Source organism: Pseudophryne corroboree, chromosome 1, assembly GCF_028390025.1.
Source record: "Pseudophryne corroboree isolate aPseCor3 chromosome 1, aPseCor3.hap2, whole genome shotgun sequence".
Lineage (NCBI taxonomy): Eukaryota > Metazoa > Chordata > Amphibia > Anura > Myobatrachidae > Pseudophryne > Pseudophryne corroboree.
Window position 1 is genome coordinate 457,927,768 of NC_086444.1, and position 22,897 is coordinate 457,950,664.

Genomic DNA, 22,897 nt, shown 5'->3' on the forward strand with positions numbered 1-22,897 from the left:
CAATGAATATTAAAGGATTGATAATGTGAGATGCAGGTCACTATATATTCTCAGCAGCGCCCTAACTGTGAATGCACAAATTCAATGATATTATTTGTTTAGCTTGGCCCTACTCACCATATTTTTTGGTAGCCCCCACCTGGGTCTCTAAACTCCTAAATATGTAATTGTTACATTATTTTGAACCATACTTACCTCTTCTCCTTTACTGTCTGGGAGATTACAGAATTCCAAGGAGTTTTCCCAAATGAACAGACTTCCCTAGTGAAGAGAGCAGGGGTAGGACTTGATGACACAATAGGGGCACTACACAATGGAGTACGGATGCCACCACATCCCCTGTACCTACCTCTGATCCTCCCCTCCTGAATCTCCCTATAGGAAGGTCTTTCATTTTGGCGAATATGTTCTTTATTGATACACTGTGACGATTAAGTCTCTTTAATGCATGCTTTTTCAAGACTGTTTATCTGCATTTTAGTGAATATTTTCTTATTATCCAGAGTTAATATTTTCATTGATAATTAATTTTACGGGTATGTGATTTTGTTTGTTAAGAATTACTGTTCACTTAAGCACCATTACTTACATTAACGTGTATTCTCCAATATTTTTTTAATTCTCTTAATAATCAGATGAATATTGCCTCGCTCACAGAGCATTTTCACCGTGGTAGGAATCTCCCTAATAACGTAGTTATGCAAAATGTACTTTTTTTAAACCTGACAGGTCCCCTATGTGTAATTATGTATCAAATGAGGGGAAAATCAGGAAAGGCGAAAACCAGCAGGTTACTACTGTAACAGTATCTCTGATCTGAAACGTCTCAAGATTTTTTTCTATTCTTGTTGTAATTGCACTGCTGTCCACTAGGTGTCTCATGAGACCACAAATATATGGGCTTTTCCATTATTACATTTCATATATACAAAGAGAACTTTAAATATATTTCTTGTTTGTTTTTCTCTTGGGATAATCTTTTAAGTTTTATTTTTGGTTTAAAAATTGTATTTTACTTATCAACTCTGTTCACTTTGATATGACCAGTTCTCATGCCTCATTGCTTTACTGTACTTCAATAAATAATAACTATGTGATGCTTTGTGTGCTACGTAGTGAGTTATGATTACAGAAGATAAATGCAAAGAGAAGCAATTTGTTCAAATCAGTAATTTTTGGCAATTTGTACTGCAGGATTATTAGAGTGGCTGTTTTGTTTTCAAAGGAAAAGTCAGGCCCTTTTTTTGGGAGGTGGCAGGATGTAATATAAAGTGAACTTGAGCAGTATTCATTATATAGAGTTGTAAAGCTAATATACTTAAACTAATTATGGTAAAATAATAGATCAATTGACCTAAATTTGAATATTTTTAAAGTGTTTTTTTTTATGTACTTACTTTATTTTATTATTTTTTTCCCATTGTACTTTTGTAATTTTACTTTTGTTATTTGCTCTCTAGAACCTGTATTTGCCTTCGCCCTATGTATAATAAGTTATAACGTGCTTGGTCCAGGTCAAACAAAACCCCTTGTCTATTATATTGGGACCTTTGTACGAGTAGTAGTAATTGCCATCTGTGAGGTCTCGCTTCTTAGTTCTTAGTCAGGGTCCAAAAAAATGAAAAAACACCAAAACAATGTTCAGTGTACAGGACTTCAGACTCTTCTTTAAAGAGGAAGGGTGTCTTTGTGTCTGACCCCTGGTCCCTTAGTGGGCAATTAGGGCCATACTCCATCTTTGTCGAAAGGCTTGGCAGGGTTCTCATTTTTTCTGGGATGCACTGAAGCTTCATTAGGAACCATTGACTTCTGCACTCCCCTTGGAAGGAGGACTCCATAAGCTCAGGCGGGTGGGCACCTCAGAGCTGCACCTCAGGGTCGCACCTCAGTCTGTGAAAAAAGACACACAAAGATAATATGCAGTTTACAAACAGTGGAGAAATATATAATAATAATAATAATAATAATAATAATAATAATAATAAACTAGTGCCATGAAGAAAATGGCCGCAGCCTGTCAGCTGACAAAATATAAAAAATTTCCCACACAGCGAAAAATCCAGGGCAAAGGAAGCAATGTGCAAAGAAAAATTGGAGACTAACATGCTGCATGCCTTACTTTGGTAACTGGTTGCGTGGTCGTCAGTAACCATGTCAACATTCATAACGTCAACATCAGTACGTCTACATGGTTCAAACTGTTGGTAGGTTAACAATGTCAACATGTGAAATGTCAGCGTTCTAAGGATGCTGATGGTCAGGGTTAGGCTGCAGTGGGTGGTTAGGGTTAGACTGCAGGGGGGGAGGGGAGGTTAAGGTTATGCTGCAGTGGGAGCTTAGGGAGTGTTAGGGTTAGGCTGTGGTGGCAGGTGAGGGTTAAGTTGCAGGGGGGTAGAGGAGGTTAGGGTTATGCTGCAGGTTGGAGGGTTAGGCTGCGGAGAGATGTTAGAGTTAGGCTGCGGTGAGAGGTTAGGGTTATGCTGTGGTGGGAGGTTAGGGTTATGCTGCAGTGGGTTAGGGTTAAGCTGTGGTGGGAGGGTTAGGGTTTTGCTGTGTTGGGTGGTTAGGGTTATGCTGTGGGAGGTTAGGGTTATGCTGCAGATGGGAGTGTTAGGGTTAGACTGCAGGGGGGAGGGGAGGTTAAGGTTATGCTGCAGTGGGAGGTTAGGGAGTTTTAGGGTTAAGCTGCAGTAGGAGGTTAGGGTTAGGCTGCGGCGGCAGGTGAGGGTTAAGTTGCAGGGGGGTAGAGGAGGTTAGGGTTATTCTGCAGGTAGAAGGGTTAGGCTGCGGAGAGATGTTAGAGTTAGGCTGCTGTAAAATGTTAGGGTTATGCTGTGGTGGGAGGATGGGGTTATGCTGCAAGTGGGAGTATTAGGGTTATACTGCAGTGGGTTAGGGTTAAGCTGTGGTGGGAGGGTTAGGGTTATACTGCAGATGGGGGTGTTAGGCTGTGGTAGGAGGTTAGGGTTAGGCTGCAGGGGGGGGGGGGGTTAAGGTTATGCTGCAGTGGGAGGTTAGGGTTATGCTGCAAGTGGGAGTGTTAAGGTTAGCCTGCAGGTGGGAGGTTAGGGTTATGCTGCAGTGGGTGGTTAGGGTTATGCTTTGATGGGAGATTAGGGTTATTCTGCAGGCAGGAAGGTTAGGGTTATGCTGCAGTAGGAGGTTTAGGGTTATGCTGCAAGTGGGAGGGTTAGGCTACAGTGGGAGGTTAGGGTTATGCTGCATGTGGGAGGGTTAGGGTGAGGTTGTGGTGGGAAGTTAGGGTTAGGCTGCAGTGAGAGGTTAGGGTTATGCTGCAGGTGGAAGGGTTAGGGTTAGGCAATGGTAGGTGGTTAAGGTTAGGATGCAGGGGGGGAGGAGAGGTTAGGGTTATGCTGCAGTGAGAGGTTAGGTTTATGCTGCAGACGAGTGTTAGGGTTAGGCTGTGGTGGGAGGTTAGGGTTAGGCTGCAGTGCAAGATTAGGGTTAGGCTGCAGTGGGGAGGGGAGATTAGGATTAGGTACTGGGGGGGGGGGGGTTGGGGGAGAAATACTCACTGTAACACTGCAGCATCACAGGTTTATGACGAAAGTCACTGTCACAGCATTGCCAGGACCCGGATGAAGACACTGAAGCAGCCGCTGCTCAGAGGAGGAGGTTAGAGACCACTAGAACACCAGGGACAGTTGGTCGCCAAATCATTTGGGTAGACATGATAAATGTCAACATGGTGCATATTGGCAGTTTTATCCTGTCAACATTCTCATATCGACTTGATGGCTGTCGGCAAGGTATACAACACCCTCCTTAGTCTATACCTGTGGGTTGACAACTACTCTGTGATCTTCAGATATTTCCAGGTCACTTCTGCACCGGAGCTTAATTCTGCTACAGGCCTTCTGGCCAAGAGGACTTTGAGAAGGCCAGGCCACATCCTCCTTTTTGAGAAAGTTATTTGTGTGCAAAAGAGCAAGCACAGTGCTTGTAGTAATAGGTTCGGTATGTTTTACCGGCAGACAGAATGTCGGCTGTCAGTATACCGAAAGCAGCTTCATGTCTGCCAGAATTTCGGCAGCGAGGCAGGTAGCTGCACTCGCCACGCTTTGCGCCTGGTGGCTCGCCACAGGTTATATTCCCGCTCAGTTCGAGGTGTGGACCCACCAACCGAATGGGAATTCCAGGTGTCCAGGTGTCGTATTTGACCGGCTGTCAGGATTCTGGCGTTGGTCTCCTGAACTCCGGGGTGCCGACATTCAGTATTTTAACTGCATCCCGTTGTAACTAATGAATTCTAACCTCAATAATTTAATAGCCCACTACATTAACTTATTAAATAATTAACTTTTTAAAAACTGTTTTACAAACAATGGGGCAGATGTATTAACCTGGAGAAGGCATAAGGAAGTGATAAACCAGTGACATGTGCAAGGTGATAAAGGCAGCAGCCAATCAGCTCCAAGATGTAAATTAACAGTTAGGATCTGATTGGCTGGTGCCTTTATCACCTTGCACTTACCACTGGTTTATCACTTCCTTATGCCTTCTCCAATATTAGAAAATACAATTAAGTATAGCATAAACGCATCACTTTTGTGGGCAACTAATAACTATAGCATAAAATGTTCTATAATGTATAAATTAACAGACGTACATAATAGAAAACCACAGGGTTTTTTTTCAGCAGAAAGTATATATTTTTATTATATTCAGGAAAATGATTACATTACCGCAAAGTAGACATTATATTTCTATTTTATGGACTCTTGCTATTGTCTATATACTATATAAATATCTGTTATAGTTTTACATTGTACTCCATACAAGGTATGAGATAAAAATGCAGATCCTTTGTTTGGGAGGAGTCTGGCTTATCTACTTTTATTGGAACTATTTTTATTTGAAAAAAATAGATAAAAGTACAAATGTGTCACAAAAATTGTCCATAGAAATTAATGTACATCGTGATCCTTCCAGTCCCAAAATCAACATTAATATGTATATGTAAAGGCAAGGAACTGTTATGATCCTGTCTGCAACAATCAAGCTATGGTACTTAACGGATTTATCTTGTCGCCTGGCCTGCAGGTCAGGTTTCCTGTTTGTCTTGTTGAACTGTTGCTGTTAGAACATGTCAGCTGATTCCATTCCCTCCAGTCAGAATGCTCCTTGTCTCAGCTGATATTAGCAACCTATCAGAGACTTGCAATTGCTATATATTCCCTGTCTGCCTTGTGTTCTGGGCCATGTGCATAAGTCATTTTGGCCCAAATGTATTAAGCTTTAATAAGAGGTAAAGTGGAGACAGATAATGATGATGACCAGCCCACCAGCTCCTAATTGTCGTTTTGCTAACACAGCCTGTAACATGGCAGTTAGGAAGCCGATTGGCTTGTACTTTATGACTGTTTATCCATCTCCACTTTATCTCTTGTTAAAGCTTAATACATTTGGGCCTCTGACTCCTAGATAGTCACAGTCTGACTTCCGGGCTCCTAAGTAAATTCTACAGTTCCTGATGTTTGTATTCTGCCTTGCTGTCACCTTTATTTGCATTGTCTGCTGACTACAGTGCTTCAGTTTCTGCTACTACACTATTACTCAGACTTCAGTTCCACTGTTCCTGCATTGCTGAAATCCTTGCCTTGGAGGATTCTCTGACTGAGTTCCATTTAGCCAGTGGCGTAGCGAGGAAGGTGCTGGTGGTACTTGTGCTCTGGGTGCTTGCTCCAACAAGGGCACTGCCATTGCTGCCTCTAGGCCCAGGCTGGCCAACTGGCAGGGCCCGAGTGGCAGGCGCAGCAGTGTGGATTTGTACTGCAGTTGGGATGTAAGTGCTCCTGCAGCCACAGCCCATAAGAGACAGTGCCGCCGTCATTCAAAATTGCCTCTGATTGTGAGCCAATCAGAGCTGCCAGTCCGTGATCAGAGCTGCCATTGGCTCACTACCGAAGCCAGATTTGAATGATGGCGGCACTGTCTCTTATGCGCTGATGTCCCGGTAAAATCCATACTGCTGATGGCAACACAGGGTGAGGCGGGAGGCTGCTGTAGAAACACATGGGGAGGTGAGTTGATTGGGGAGGTAAATGAGTAGGGGACTTTACTGTGTGTGGCTTAATGTATAAGGGGCATTACTGTGTGTGGCCTAATGTATAAGGGGCATTACTGTGTGTGGCCTAATGTGTAAGGGGCATTACTGTGTGTGGCCTGATGTGTAAGGGTCATTACTACTGTGTATGATAACGTAAATGGGCTGCGTGACAAAACATGAATATACTCTACTGTCTGGTGTAATGTGACTAAGGGACACTACTGTGTGGTATAATGTAGCAAAGGGGCACTATTGTTTGGCTCGATAGACACTGGGGACAGGAGGCTGGAGATATGGGGCTGGAGTAACAAGGGGAAGGAGAAATGAGTAATGGGGTAGGAAGCTGGAAAGACAGGCCAGTAGGCTGTAGGGGACATGGGGCAGAAGGTGACACAGGGGGCATAAGTCTGACTGAACCTCTGTTGTATGATGATGACATAGGGACGTAAATCAGAGTTGTTTGCAGCAGCAAGTTTGTTAGCAGTTGGGCAAAACCATGTGCACTGCAGGGGGGGGGGGGCAGATATAACATTTGCAAAAAGAGTTAGATGTGGGTGGGTTATATTGTTTCTGTGCAGGGTAAATACTGGCTGCTTTATTTTTACACTGCAATTTAGATTTCAGTTTGAACACACCCCACCCAAATCTATCGCTCTCTGCACGTTATATCTGCGTCGTCGTCCCCCTCTTCCCCCCCCCCCCCCCCCGCAGTGCACATGGTTTTGCCCAACTGTTAACAAATTTTCTGCTGCGATCAACTCTGAATTACCCCCATTGGTTATATTCCTACACAAACAGGCATCTTCTGGACCATGTGATCTTTACATGAATAGTGAATACCAAATACAGACGTTGTTAGATTTGGGTGGGTTATTTTGTTTCTGTGCAGGGTAAACACTGGCTGCTTTATTTTTACACTGCAATTTAGATTTCAGTTTGAAAACACCACACCCAAATCTAACTCTCTCTGCACATGTTACATCTGCCCCACCTGCACTGCACATGGTTTTGCCCATTAGAGAAAATTGTGCTGCTGCGATCAGGTCTGAATTAGGCCCTATATGTATCCAAGACCTCTCAAGATTTAGAATGCTCGTCTACTGTACTTTCTTTGTGCAGTATAAACCAGTGCGTCTTAACAGCATTGTAGGCCCTTGGGCAAAGCTATACACTGGGGCTCTTACCCACCCATTCACGGGAACCAATTTAAAAAAAATCATAACACTCCTGCAGTCCATGGGATCTAGTGCCATCTCTCCACATGCTTCCATATGGTGAGTGGCTATTTAGCACTCTGATTCGTGGATAGCTCTCCAGCCATTCACTGTCTGGCTGCAGGCTGGATGGCAGGTAGACAATGCTGCCTCGACGCTCTGATTGTGTGACCACCAGGGGTTAAAGTGAGCCGGAACGGGGCGGAACACCCGATGTGTGCCGGCGCCGCAGGGAGATGCCGGTCGCCCACTGAGATTGTGTTATCAGCGGCGCCCGGCTCTCCTTGCACAGCCGGCGGCAGGAGCTCAGTACTGATCTGCTTTCGGCTCCCAACTCTGTCAATGCGCGCTATGAGAGAGACGTCATGACGTCTCTCTCATAGTGCTGGGGAGCAGAGTGAAGCGGACGCCAGGAGGATCACAGCGGGAGCGGGGATTAGTAAATATGGTGTTTTTTTTGTGTTTTTTTAAATGTGTGACCACTACTGGGGCCATAACTACAGGGGCTAACTACAAGGGGGAAAGCTACTGGGGGCATTACTACTTGGGGCAAACTACTGGGGGCAAACCTACAGGGGCGCATTACTACTAAGGGCATAACTACAGGGGCACATTACTAGTGCGGGCATAACTACAGGGGTGCATTACTACTGGGGGTATAACTACAGGGGCATTACTACTGGGAGCATAACTACAGGGGCTAAACTACTGGGGGCATTACTACTTGGGGAAAGCTACTGGGGGCATTACTACATGGGGCAAACCTACAGGGGCGCATTACTATTGAGGGCATAACTACAGGGGCACATTACTACTGGGGGCAAAACTACAGGGGCACATTACTACTGGGGGCATAACTACTGGGGCGCATTGAAACTGGGGGCATAACTACAGGGGCATTACTACTGGGGGCATAACAACAGGGGCTAAACTAGGGATGTCATTAAGAAAGACTATAGGGAATTAGGCAAGAAACTTAAGGCAAGGACATCTAAAGAAATATTCTCCGAATTATTACCCGTGCCACGTGCTAGCCCAGGGAGACAGAGGGAGATTAGGGAGGTAAATGTGTGGCTTAGGGACTGGTGCAGGAAAGAAGGGTTTGTGGCGCCATCTTTTTTTGTCGTGATGGATTGCACCTGAATGAGGAGGGGGCAGCGGTGCTGGGGGGAAGGATGGTTAGAAGGTTGGAAGAGATTTTAAACTAGGTGCCTAGGGGGAGGGTTTAGCAAGAAATTACGGGTCATTCAGTAAGAATAGCAAGGGTGGCGTTAGTGAATAAAATGGGGGAGGAGTAGGGGGGAGGAATAGAGGAGACGGCAAGGGTAGCAACATGGGAACTAAAAAGGGTTTTAGAATAACAGTAACCAATGACGATTACGGGTCATCTTTGCTGCATAAGAATTATGATGTCCCTACCATAAGGGGAAATACATATCTCAATTGTATGTATGTAAATGCTAGAAGCCTTACAGGTAAAAAGGGGGAACTAGAAATCCTCGCAGCAAGCAAGGAATATGATATTATAGGCATTACTGAAACGTGGTGGGGTGAATCTCACGATTGGACAGTCAATCTAGAGGGTTACATGCTGTACAGGAGAGACAGACTTAAGAAACGGGGTGGAGGGGTATGTCTTTACGTAAAGCCATTTCTAAAACCTGTTATACGGGATGATATTCAAGAAGGGACTGTAAATACTATTGAGACGTTATGGGTAGAAATTGCATGCGGGGGTAAAGGAATAAAGAAGTTATTATTGGGATTATGCTACAGGCCGCCGAGAAATTGTTACTGAATCAAATTGAAAGAGCAGCAGGAGTAAGAGACATAGTAGTGATGGGAGACTTTATCCCGAGATAAACTGGAAAATCAATTCATGTGATACTGCTAGGGGCAATATGTTTTTAAACACGCTAAATGATAATCACTTAGTTCAATTAATCGAGGAACCAACTAGGTACAATGCAATCTTAGACCTGGTATTAACTAACAATGCGGAATTGGTATCAAATATTGAAGTAGGAGAGCCCATAGGTAACAGCGACCACACTATGGTCACATTCAATATCAGTTTTCATAAGCAGTCCTATACTGGCTCAACTAGGACTCTAAACTTTAGCAAAGCCAACTTTGACATGATGAAGGAAGCGTTAATGGACATTAAATGGGAAATTATGTTTCATGGAAAAAATACTACAGACAAATGGGATGTATTAAAATCACTGCTAATTAATAATACTCGTAAATTTATTCCCACCAGCAGTAAAAAAAAGGAATAAAAATCCCAAACCAATGTGGTTTAACAAAAATATAAAGGAATTAATGGACAAAAAAAGATGAGCATTTAAAAAATACAAATCTGAGAGGGATGCGGAGTCATTTCAGCAGTATAAGGACTGTAATAACATATGCAAAAAAGAAATAAGAGCGGCTAAAGTAGAAACTGAAAAACTAGTAGCAAAGGAAAGCAAAGCGAATCCCAAAAATGTTTTTAAGTACATCAACAGCAAGAGACTAAAGAAGGAGAGTATAGACCCTTTAAAGGACAAGAGGGGAGTCTTAATCAAAAATGATAATGACATAGCAAACAAACTAAACAAGTTTTTTTAACGGTATTTACCAGAGAGGGCCAAATGCTGGGTCTAACACAAAATCTCAACAAAGATAATGTCCCACTGCTAAATGCTTATTTACGTGAGGATGTAGTCTGTGACCGATTAAAAAAGTTAAAGAGTAATAAGTCACCTGGTCCCGATGGAATTCACCCGAGGGTTCTTATGGAGCTGCACGCTGAACTAGCAAGACCTCTATTTTTGATCTTCATGGATTCGGTTAAATCGGGTATGGTTCCCAAAGACTGGCGTATAGCGGAGGTAGTGCCGATATTCAAAAAGGGGAGAAAAGCTGAACCAGGTAATTACAGACCAGTTACTCTTACATCTATAGTGGGGAAAGTATTGGAAGGTATTCTAAGGGACAGTATTTAAAAGTTCCTTGAAGCAAATAAGGTCATTAAAAGGAACCAACATGGATTTGTGAAGGACAGATCATGTCAGACCAACTTACTTGGCTTTTATGAAATAGTAAGTGCGAACCTTGATCAGGGTAAGGAGGTGGATGTAATCTTTTTAGACTTTGCCAAAGCTTTCGACACTGTACCACACATGCGTCTTATCTATAAGCTACAAGAAATAGGGCTAGGGAGCACAATATGCACTTGGGTCAGTAATTGGTTACATAATAGGGAGCAGCGCGTTGTGCTCAATGGATCGTTTTCAAATTGTACTAAAGTACTAAGTGGTGTGCTACAAGGGTCTGTACTCAGACCACTTTTGTTCAACATTTTCATCAGCGACCTAACAGTAGGTCTAGAGAGCATGGTGTCAATTTTCGCAGACAATACCAAATTGTGTAAGGTTATAAATACGGAGGGGGGTGCTGAGTCTCTTCAGAACGACTTAACTAAACTGGAAGCATGGGCAGCAAAATGGAGAATGAGATTCAACACAGACAAGTGTAAGGTAATGCACTGTGGAGGCAAGACCAAAAATAACACCTACATACTAAATGGGGTAATATTAGGGGATTCTGTACTGGAAAAAGACCTAGGGGTTCACATAGATAACAAATTAAGCAGCAGTACCCAAAGTAGGAGTGCAGCAAAGAAGGCTAATAAAATATTAGCATGCATAAAATGGGGAATTGATGCAAGGGACGAGAGTATTATACTCCCATTATATAAATCACTAGTGAGGCCACATCTTGAATACTGTGTGCAATTTTGGGCACCATATTACAAAAAGGATATCCTGGAGCCAGAAAAGGTTCAGAGGCGGGCGACAAAACTAATCAAGGGCATGGAGGCGCTGGAATACGAGGAAAGGCTTGCAAGGCTAGGCATGTTTACATTGGAAAACAGGAGACTAAGAGGGGACATGATCAATATCTACAAATATATAAGGGGTCAACATACAGAGTTTGGGAGGGACCTGTTTTCTATAAGATCAGCACAGAGGACACGTGGTCACTCGCTTAGGTTAGAGGATAGGAGTTTCCGTACATTAAGGCAAAAAGGTTTTTTCACAGTAAGGACAATACGTGTTTGGTATTCCCTGCCTGAGAGAGTAGTAATGGCGGACTCAGTCAACACCTTTAAGAATGGGTTAGATAAATTCCTATTGGATAAAAATATTCAGGGTTATGGTGCGTAGGCACACATTATAGTTAATATACTAGTCCTAACATAAAAATAACTAGTCCTATGATAAGACTGCATAGGAGACCACAAATAGGTTGAACATCGATGGACAATTGTCTTTTTTCAACCTTAGTTACTATGTTACTGAGGGGTATTACTACTTGGCGCAAACTACTTGGGGCAAACTGCATGGGGCTAAACTACAGGGGCGCATTACTACTGGGGGCATAACTACAGGGGCGCATTACTACTGGGGGCATAACTACAGGGGCATTACTAGGAGCAAACTACATGGGGCTAATCTACAGGGGCGCATTACTACTGGGGGCATAACTACAGGTGCGGCTTACTACTGGGGGCATTACTACTTGGGGCAAACTACATGGGGCTAAACTACATGGGCTAAATGACTGGGGGCATTACTACAGGCGACATTACTACTGGGGGCAATACTACACAGGGGCATTACCATTAAGGGCATTACTAATGGCGGCACTACAAATGAGGGCATTGTAAAGGGGGCACTTCATAAGGGGCATCACTCCTGGGGACATAAGGGGCACTACTACTGGGGGCATTGCATAAGGGGCACCACTACTATGGGCTCTATGTAAGGGGCACTACCACTGTGGGCACTACCAGTTCAGTGGACATTGCATAAGGAGCACTACTACTGTGGGCATTGTAAAAGGGGCGCTACTGCTGTGGGCATTGTGTATTATGGGGTGCTACTACTGTCGGCATTATGTGTATTGGGGGTGCTACTACTGTGGGCATTATTACTATTGTGTGGCCACGCCCCTTTCTTTTTTAGACAACACCCCCTCTTTGGGGAGCGCACAATACCTTTATTGCATGGGCACCGGGGAGGGGGTTGGGTTCCACCACCTCTATAGGACCACTTTAAGCACTGGTGACCACCACCCGACCCTGCCAAAGGCCCCTAGAATTGTGGGGCCCTCGGCAGCTGCCCAGTGTGCCTGTACATTAAGATGGCCCTTGTATAAGCAAATTATAAAGCATGTACATATTCATCAATATCATACATTTTAGTTATTTAAATAGAAATGTAATTGCATTTAATATACAGACAAACCTAGTGATCCTTTTACTGTACTTGACTTTTAGTGAGAATAAAACTCATAATGAGTAGTATAACGAGTAGTACATTCATTTGTATAAAATAAAACATTCCCTACTACTGTAATAAGTTGGGAGCTCCAAACATTATAGTAGGTGCTTTGAAGTCATGTTTTCACTTAGGTCAGAGGTTCCCAAACGCGGTCCTCAAGGCACCCAATGGTCCTGGTTTTAAATGTATCCATGCTTGGCCACAGGTGACTTCATTAGCACCTTAGTCAATTTGATGTAACCATCTGTGCTGAGCCATGGCTATACCTAAAACCTGGACTGTTGGGGTGCCTTGAGGACCGCGTTTGGGAACCTCTGACTTAGTTAAACATGTGCATTTGATTCACATTGTGCAAATATATAACTTTTTAGAGGATATACCTATTATCCAAAGTGTGTAAAAACTGGTGAAGCGTCACACAGACACATTGTTGGTAAGCAAAGATGAAGTCCATTAATTATTTTCAACCTATTGTTATGTGGCCTAGCAGTGAAAACAGTGGAGAAGTTGCCCATGGCAACCAATCAGTGTTGAGGTAACATTTATAAAATGCATTCTTTAAAATTATACGTAGCAGCTGATTGGTTGCCATAGGCAACTTCTCCACTGGCTTACTTCTTCCTTCATGTACAAGTTGTATCCTCTTCCTTTTCTTCGAAATACTTTAAATAGGCAGTTTCAGCAACACTAGCTTGCACCATCTCAATCCGTGCCAACTGCAAGGTCATTGTACATATGAAATCACTAAATAAGAGCTAATGTTGTTAATAGAAAGTATCTGTTTTTAATAACTAGTCTATAAACATGATATAAATAGTTAAAACAGTAACTGTTGTAACTGGTGGCAGGGCAGTGTATTTGCCCAAGCATCCAGGGAGCTAATGTGAAATGATCTGCTGCGTATATGGATGGAGTTGTACTGTAAATACGTAAGTGTGATGGAATCTTTCCTGCAACATGTAACATACAGTATATATGATATGCTGTACATAAACATATTGCCAATGCAGTATTGCTATAAAGCTACAGGCAACTACTGAACATTAATTAATGACTGGAATCCGGCTTGTTTACATATTCTAATCGTTCCCTTTAAACATTATTTTACTACTTTCGAGAAAATATTTAGAACAAAAATTTGGAGTTAAGCCCAGCCTATTTAATTATTTTCATATAAAAGAAGCTAGATATTTAGTTTATGTTTGGGATACTTGGCCATTCGACCCCGTCAATTGATTTCTAACTTGCTTCATTAAAATTAAATTGTATGGACAAGTACTTAAATAAGTGGTAGACCCTCATGGGAATATAAATACATATATAGCCGCCCAGGTGAAACGTGCACGTCGGACACGGACACACAGCGTCTGTGCACGTCACGGACACACAGCGTCTGTGCACGTCACCCATATTGCTATTGCTGCTCCCAGACGCGGACCCGGGACCTAACCGCTGCAACCTCCGAGTGCAGACTCGGGAATCGGCTTTAAGCCGGACGCCGCCTGCAGCGGCTTTACACGCTGATTCCACTTACTGACTGTCAGCAACCTCCGAGTGCAGACTCGGGAATCGGCTTTAAGCCGGACGCCGCCTGCAGCGGCTTTACACGCTGATTCCACTTACTGACTGTCAGCAACCTCCGAGTGCAGACTCGGGAATCGGCTTTAAGCCGGACGCCGCCTGCAGCGGCTTTACACGCTAATCCCACTTACTGACTGTCAGCAACGGCTAATGGTCTTTAGACCTATTTAATTATTGGATCCGGTGACCCCTATATTGGAGTTCAATGCAGAGGGGGAGACCGACAAACGTATAGCCTCCGTTACCCCACTTTGCTATTACATTTAAGTGAGCCTGACAGTGGGTGGATTTATATCTTCCAATCTGGGCATACCGCATCAAGTGCAACACAAAAAAAGAACAAAATTGATGTTGGCAAGACAGCAGCAGATAAGTAGAAGTTTTTTTCTTTGCCATCAGCAGCAAAATAGCACATAATTAATATATAATTAACGGATTATAAATTAGTAATAATTTTAAATTGGTGACGTGTATACAGGACGTTGTCTGCAAGTAGGATGCAATATTTTTATAAATGCAAATACGATGCAGTTTTTTGAAAATATGATGCAATTTTGACAATACCATTATACCTGTACCCAGACTAATATAGTCTGTTTCAATTTGAATGATTATAGTCATATTTTGGAAAAATACTGTTATATTTATTACTAACAAAATATATGAGCGCTAATTGACTAGATACTTGGGTACATGAGATATTTATATAATCCATTGATACACTCAGGAGGATACATTATGTACAAACTATAACATTTTTTCTACAACAATTGTTTCTAATTGTTTCTTTGTTTGTTTCTTTCTTTTCTGTGTACTCTCATTGGCTTAACTCATTTATTGAGATACCAACAGCAGAAGCACGCTTTTTTTCATTTTGCATAAACACCCACAGGATCCTCTCATCCTCAATTCGATGTCATCAGATATGATTGAGGACAGTAGAAATCCTGGGTGTTATTGCATATGAAATTTGTATTTCTTAGAGACCATTCAGTCAATTGTATCAACTAATTATCTGTATTCACAATTTGGATAGGAGAAATATTTGATTATCTAGTTACTCCTCTGTTCCATTAGACTTCAGAGTGTTTTCTTTGGTAGTTACAGCTCCAATTGTGACTTAATAGACACATGTGGATAATAACTGTAACCATGTGGTTATCATCATAATTATTATTATTATCATTTTTCAATGGGCTTATAAGAACCAAGTTTTATAGATGCAATTCATTGACTAGGGACTCTCCCCTGCACTCTCATTAACTTTGCCCTTCATTGGGCAATATAAGTTAACAGCAGATACAGGTCTTGGGATTGGTGCGTGTGCTCCAGGTGGTTCTCTCATTGGGAATTCGATGCTTTATAGCAGATTACCAAAAGCAGAAACCCGGCATTTAGTCACCTATTTTTCCCTATCTTCCTTCTGACTTAATCTTTTGTATACAATTGTATTATGTTACATTTTTAGCTGGTCAAAAAAACTACACACGTGTGATTGGCTGAGAAACCTGGCCTTACCATATATCAATATTGGGAAGTATGTGTAGTTAGCCACATTAAGTACCTCAGATATAACTTTGGGAACCATTAATTGTTGCAGTACATCAAAGATTATGGTTGAATAAACAATTGATTGGTTTGTTTATAATTAATCTGTGGCATGATATCAATCAATTATTGATACTCATACAATTAGTAGTACAATTGGATACATACTAAATTTATTGAGCCAAAAGATAATGTCAGATAGTACTTGTTGCGGCCTAGTCAGTGACGTCTTGATTAATGAGAATGTATGTTATATGTTAGTATGTCAATGTGAGTTCAATTTCTAATAATAAAAGTTAAGTTTTAGATTATTTGATAAGAGTGCCCCATGAAAAAGAGTTGTCTTTTCTTCTTCAGTATTAATATAAATACATACTCTGGGCCATATATAGCTTCGGATGGAAAACGGGCGTGTGTGCTCCCGCACTGTGTTCACGGGAAATGTGTATATATATATCAGTATGCTGGAAGCCACTCATGTACATGCTTGGCGTTCTACTAGTCATCAGTGCACACTTGCACCAATCCTATTCTAGATACAATTCCAAATAGGCATATTTATGCTGAGGCCCAGAACTATATAGCTCACAGCTCTGCCGACACATCCTCACTGAACATTGGGGGTAATTCCAAGTTGATCGCAGCAGGAAAGTTTTTAGCAGTTGGGCAAAACCATGTGCACTGCAGGGGGGGGGGGGGGGCAGATATAACATGTGCAGTGAGAGTTATAGGCCCTACACATTGGCCGATCCGCCGCCGAGCTGCCCGACGGCTGATACGGCCGACGGGCGACCTGGCGGCGGGGGGGGCAGTGACGGGGGGAGTAAAGTTTCTTCACTCCCCCCGTCACGCGGCTCCATTGAAGTGCAGGCAAATATGGACGAGATCGTCCATATTGGCCTGCATGCACAGCCGACGGGGGACCAGCGATGAACGAGCGCGGGGCCGCGCATAGTTCATCGCTGGAGCCTCCACACTAAAAGATATGAACGAGTTCTCGTTCATTTATGAACGAGATCGTTCATATCTTTAACACAAATCGGCATGTGTGTAGGGCCCTTTAGATTTGGGTGGGGTGTGTTCAAATTGAAATCTAAATTGCAGTGTAAAAATAAAGCAGCCAGTATTTACCCTGCACAGAAACTAAATAACCCACCAAACTCTAACTCTCTCTGCAAATGTTATATCTGCTCCCCCTGCAGTGCACATGGTTTTGCCCAATTGCTAACAAACTTGCTGCTGTGATCAACTCAGAATTAACCCCATTGGCTGCGTGAGAATGGCCCATTACAGTTTAGTTACATCTCTTAATTTTCAAGTGTAGATGTGATTGAAATGCGTATGACTCTGCATCAACTCTACATGTACATGTGTGCTCAGTTCTGGAGCATGTACAGTGGGAAAACACGGAGTATATGCTCTTCCAATAGGTGTACAGTACTTTTAACTCTGCATCAGCTCCTGTATTTTTAAAACAAAAACTCAAACAAATCAAATGTGTTCCTGAGTAAGATGCAGAGCTGCTATTGAGTTCTACATTGGTTACTCAGGCCTTATTTATTTTATAATCAGTCTGGCCTGCTGCTGCAGCACTAATTAGGGACAACTTATCGCTTTTCATTTTGTAACTTGACACTGATCAGGGACCTATTGTTCTCTGTAAGTTGTAAATGTGGGAGATATAGGTGCATGCATATGTTGAGCCACTTATGCATTGCGCATGCACACAGAAAAGACTTACACTTCCATACACAAGCAGATCCATTGCTACTTGCTCTTAGAGAGTCAGAATGGGAGAAGGAAGGCGAGTGCAAGCATAGGCTGTAGTAAGGACTTACCTTTTATACTGTGACTGCGTCCAGCCTGGACTCAGACAGATGCTTGTCAGGATGCCTTTCTGTCATAGGCCCTCGTCCCCTGGTTAAAATAGGCCCTAAATGGTGCCCCATAAGGCTGATGCAAATTTCGATGGGGCAACCTATGGTAGTATACATCTGTGGTACATCGATGGTGCAACCCATGGTAGTGTACGTCTATGGTACGTCGCCTATTTATAGTTAAATTAGGGGTGCATAAAAATGTCCACAAGTTGATTTTTAAGCAGAGGCGTAACTAGGGTTTCTGGAGGCCAGGGAAAGATGAAGAGTGGCGCCCCCCCCCCCCCCCCCCCCCCCAAAAAAAAAAAAAAAAAAAACAACAAAAAACCACACACACCAAAAGTATGTGTGCGTGCCGAAGGCGCACGCCAACAAATGGGCGTGGTCACATGCCAGAAGGGGTGTGGCCACTGAAAATTGGGGCGTGCCAACATGATTATAACCTACCCCGTGTCGCCTCTCAGCACACTATCACGTACCCCTTGTGTCGTCTCTTTAGCACACCTTCATTCAATTTTTGCACAGTACGCATGTAGAGTCCCCTTTTTACACAGTGCCAGATACACAATTGCTCCACAGTGCCAGATACACAGTGCCCCACAGTGCCAGATAGACAGTGACAGATACATATTGCCCCACAGCGCCAGATACAATGCCCCACAGTGCCAGATACAATGCCCCACAGTGTCAGATCCACAGTGCCAGTTACAATGCCCCACAGTGCCAGATACATGCCCCACAGTGCCAGTTACATTGCCCCACAGTGCCAGATACATGCCCCACAGTGCCAGTTACAATGCCACACAGTGCCAGATACATGCCCCACAGTGCCAGTTACATTGCCCCACACATGCCCCACAGTGCCAGATACATGCCCCACAGTTCCAGTTACATTGCCCCACAGTGCCAGTTACATGCCCCACAGTGCCACATATAAAATCCCCCCCCGTCACTCACCGCTTCTCTGTGCTATGTGAGGGGAGGAGAGCACAGCGCAGCACCTCTCCTGCCCATCAACGCTCCGGCGGCGGCTACGTGGTCTCCGGCGGCGGCTATGTGGCACCGGTTCGTTAGCCAATCAGAGCTCGCGGACCAGCAGCCAATCAGGAGCTGGTCCGCAAGCTCTGATTGGGTAACGCCGGTCTCCCGGACACACGCAGCGCTGCTGGCAGCGGCGGTGAGGACATTGAGGGGAGGGAGAGACGCTGCGCTCTCCTCCCCTCACATTGCAGCGGCGAGTGGGCATGATGCCCTGGCCGCCGGCGGCGCCCCCTCTGCTGGGCCTGCCAAGGCGCCCAGGGCACAAGCCCCACTCGCCCTACCCTAGTTACGCCTCTGTTTTTAAGTCATTTGAAGCCCCTTTGAAAAAATCTTTAAAAAACATCTGCAACTCCCACCTGCAATCTTTAAAACACCTGTCCCATCCGTACAGCACCCCCATATACCTGTCACACATCTTTACCCCAATAATGAGATGTAATTTTTTAGCCCAAGTATGGTAATTGAAAACCTCCAATTGCCTAATTAATCAGTGGGGTAGGAGATATTGTACCAGCTTTGGGGATGAAAGACAAAAGCCACAGTAAATCTTATAGGAATCACCGTGGATAAAATTCTCACAATTTAATTTTTTTACATGATCAAGTAAATATGCCCATTAGCATTTAGTACTAACTCTGTCATGCCACGTCTCTGCACTTTTGTTATTCCTGGCAGAAACCTGGCACATATGCTATTGTTCTCTCCTGGCATAAACCTGGCACTTGGTACTGTTGAACACCCGGGCACATCTTTAGATGCGTCTGACACAGCATGCACGTGTAATTATGTTTTTTTTTGGATGCATCTAACACCTGCAATTTGTTTATGCCAAGTATGTCCAACTCTACATAAGCCACAGCAAATACAGCAGGATCACCCATAAAACCATCCTACAGACACCTGTATTTTATCATTTTCTAGTTCTGGAGCTTACTGTGTTGGAGTCAGAGGCGGAACTACCGCCAGTGCAACCAGTGCGTTGCACTGGGGCCCACCACTGTCCAGGGGCCCAAAGCATGTAATGAGTCAAACTGACTCATTACATGCCGCTGTGTGCTGCGGGCAACCGCTGCACACAGCCGCCCGGACAGAGAGGAGAGGAGCGCAGCTGCATGGGGGGAAGGAGGAGGAGGGAGGTGGAGGGAGCCGCAGCAGCGCTTTACTACTGGTTGAGGCGCTGCTGCTGCTGTCCCTCTGCTTCACTATAGGCTGTCTTCAGAGAACAGCCTACAGTGAAGCAGAGGGACAGCAGCAGCAGCGCCTCCACCAATAACACAGCGCTGCTGCGGCTCCCTCCTCCACCTCCCTCCTCCTCCTTCTCTCCTGCCTTTCTTTCTTTCTTTGACTTTCTTTGACTTTCTGTCTTTCTTTCTTTCCATGTACAAAAAGGGGGACTGTCTGCCGCAATGTGTAAAAAAGGGGAATCTGCCTGCCGCAATGTGTAAAAAGGGGGAATCTTTGCCGCAATGTGTAAAAAGGGGGAATCTGCCTGTCGTAATGTGTAAAAAGGGCGAATCTGCCTGCTGTAATGTGTAAAAAGGGGGAAGCGGTCTGCCGTTATGTGTAAAAAGTGTATGCTGTCTGCCGCTATGTTTAACAAGGGCACGCTGTCTGCCGTTATGTGTAAAAAGTGTACGCTGTCTGCCGCTATGTGTAATAAGGGCACGCTGTCTGCCGTTATGTGTAAAAAGGGGATGCCGTCTGCCGTTATGTGTAAAAAGGGCACGCTGTCTGCCGTTATGTGTAAAAAGGGGGACGCTGTCTGCCGTAATGTGTAAAAAGGGGACGCTGTCTGCTGTAATGTGTAAAAAGAGGAATCTGTCCATCGGAAGGTGTAAAAGGGTCTCTACCTGGTGTAGTGGTGCTACTGTGCGGCATAATTTGAATAATGGAGACTACTGTGCACCATTTTATGAATTGGTATTATTTTGTGGCCACACCCCTTCCCCACGAAGCCACGCCACTATGTATTTTTGCGCGCGCCTACGCCGCGCACTGCCCCTGTTTTGCATGCAGGGGTGGGGCTCCGATGCCGTTTCTTGCACACAGTGCTAAAATGTCTAGTTACGGCACTGTTGCTAGGTATCCATTTCTCTGGCCCTGAGCAGGTCCCCCTCACCAGATCCTCTCCAGGGGTGAGGGGGTGGACTTGGATGGGATGGGGGGCCCAAAGCATTTTGTCGCACCTGGGCCCACTGCTCGCTAGTTCCGCAACTGGTTGGAGTCCCCAAGTTCTCTGTAATACATCCAGCTCATGAACTGTAGTGCATTATTTATTCTGTGGTGCATTCTGTTGTGAATCATGGAGTAGAATGATGAAAACAAAGGCTATGAAACAATATTATCTATGGGGGTCATTCCGAGTTGTTCGCTCGCAAGCTGCTTTTAGCAGCTTTGCACACGCTAAGCCGCCGCCTACTGGGAGTGAATCTTAGCATAGTAAAATTGCGAACGAAAGATTCGCAATATTGAGAAAAGACTTCTCTGTGCAGTTTCTGAGTAGCTCGAGACTTACTCTGCCAGTGCGATCAGTTCAGTGCTTGTCGTTCCTGGTTTGACGTCACAAACACACCCAGCGTTCGCCCAGACACTCCTCCGTTTCTCCAGCCACTCCCGCGTTTTTCCCAGAAACGGTAGCGTTTTTTCACACACACCCATAAAACGGCCAGTTTCCGCCCAGAAACATCCACTTACTGTCAATCACATTACAATCACCAGAACTGAGAAAAAACCTTGTAATGCCGTGAGTAAAATTCCTAACTGCATAGCAAATTTACTTGGCGCAGTCGCAGTGCGAACCTTGCGCATGCGCATTAGCGACTAATCGCTCCGTTGCGATAAAAAAATAACGAGCGAACAACTCGGAATGACCACCTATAGACATATTCCATTATGTAAATGTGCCCTATGGAAGAGATTCTCTAATCACTTCATAACATTCACAATAAAAGGGACAATAAGGAACTGAAGAAGGTTCTTTCTTTTCTTCACAAAGGCAGAAGGATATATGTGCAGATGTGTAAGGAAATAACCATGGCTGTAAATCTCATGGACAGTCTGTGTTTAATTACTGCACTATTAAAAGGAAATGGGTGGTTTGACATAGTTACTTCTCATTTCCACCCCACTGAAAGCGGAACTCTGTTTTATCTGAAGTACAATGCACCTGATGGTCTAACTGTTTTTGACAATGGTGACATTGGAAATCACTTACTTACTATATATGATATCTGTTCAGAAAAATGTCGACATGGAAAAAAGGTTGACGAGTTTTTTATGTTTTTTTTGTGTAGTTTTCTTCGTAGAGTGACCGGGAACCCCAATTAGTACACTGTGTCCCCTCGCATGGCTCGTTTTGCTCGCCATGCTTCGGGCAAGGTGCCTCGCTCCACTACCGCTGCGCTCGACACAGGTTACCGTTCCCAATCGTAGTCCGCGTGGATCGTAAAGTATGATACAGTTCAAAAAATTAAATTTGGGGGGGGAAATCATGTTGACCTTTTTCCATGTTGACATTTTTGTCCATGGCGACCAATTGGTGTTGACCTAAGGTGTGTCGACCTTTTTGGTGTCGACCTGGAGTCCGGATACCAAATTTACCAGGTATTTGTTGGTGTTGGGATTTGATTGGAGGTGCTTGAAGATATCAGCAACCTCCATTGATTACTTCATCCAAGGATGGTCCATTGATGTTGAATTGGAAATTTATCAGATGAGCCTGGTTTACTTTTATCAAAGTACGCATATATTTTAATATCACAACTTATCATTAAGATAACAGGATTTTAATACCTACCGGTAAATCCTTTTCTCCTAGTCCGTAGAGGATGCTGGGGTCCACTTCAGTACCATGGGGTATAGACGGTTCTGCAGGAGCCATGGGCACTTTAAGACTTTTTCAGAGTGTGAACTGGCTCCTCCCTCTATGCCCCTCCTCCAGACCTCAATATAGGAACTGTGCCCAGGGAGACGGACATTTCGAAGAAAGGATTTACTTTTAAGTTAATGGTGAGATTCATACCAGCTCACACCTCAACCATGCCGCACAACATGGCATTCAACAAACCTCATGCCAACAGGCATGAAACATAACAGCAAACGTGCTGAAAACATTTTCAACAAAATTAACAACTGCAGGTAAAGTACGCACTGTGCTGGGTGCCCAGCATCCTCTATGGACTAGGAGAAAAGGATTTACCGGTAGGTATTAAAATCCTGTTTTCTCATACGTCC

General features: G+C 43.9%; 1 long non-coding RNA gene across 1 annotated transcript in view; it reads right to left on the reverse strand.

Annotated features, from left to right (window-relative positions):
• Nucleotides 1–1,640: 1,640 nt before the first annotated feature.
• Nucleotides 1,641–22,897, reverse strand: part of LOC134902501 (uncharacterized) — a 109,375-nt gene continuing 88,118 nt past the window's right edge. The window contains exon 2 of the long non-coding RNA XR_010175737.1: nucleotides 1,641–1,890. This is a non-coding gene — a long non-coding RNA (uncharacterized LOC134902501). The remainder of the gene's footprint in view (nucleotides 1,891–22,897) is intronic.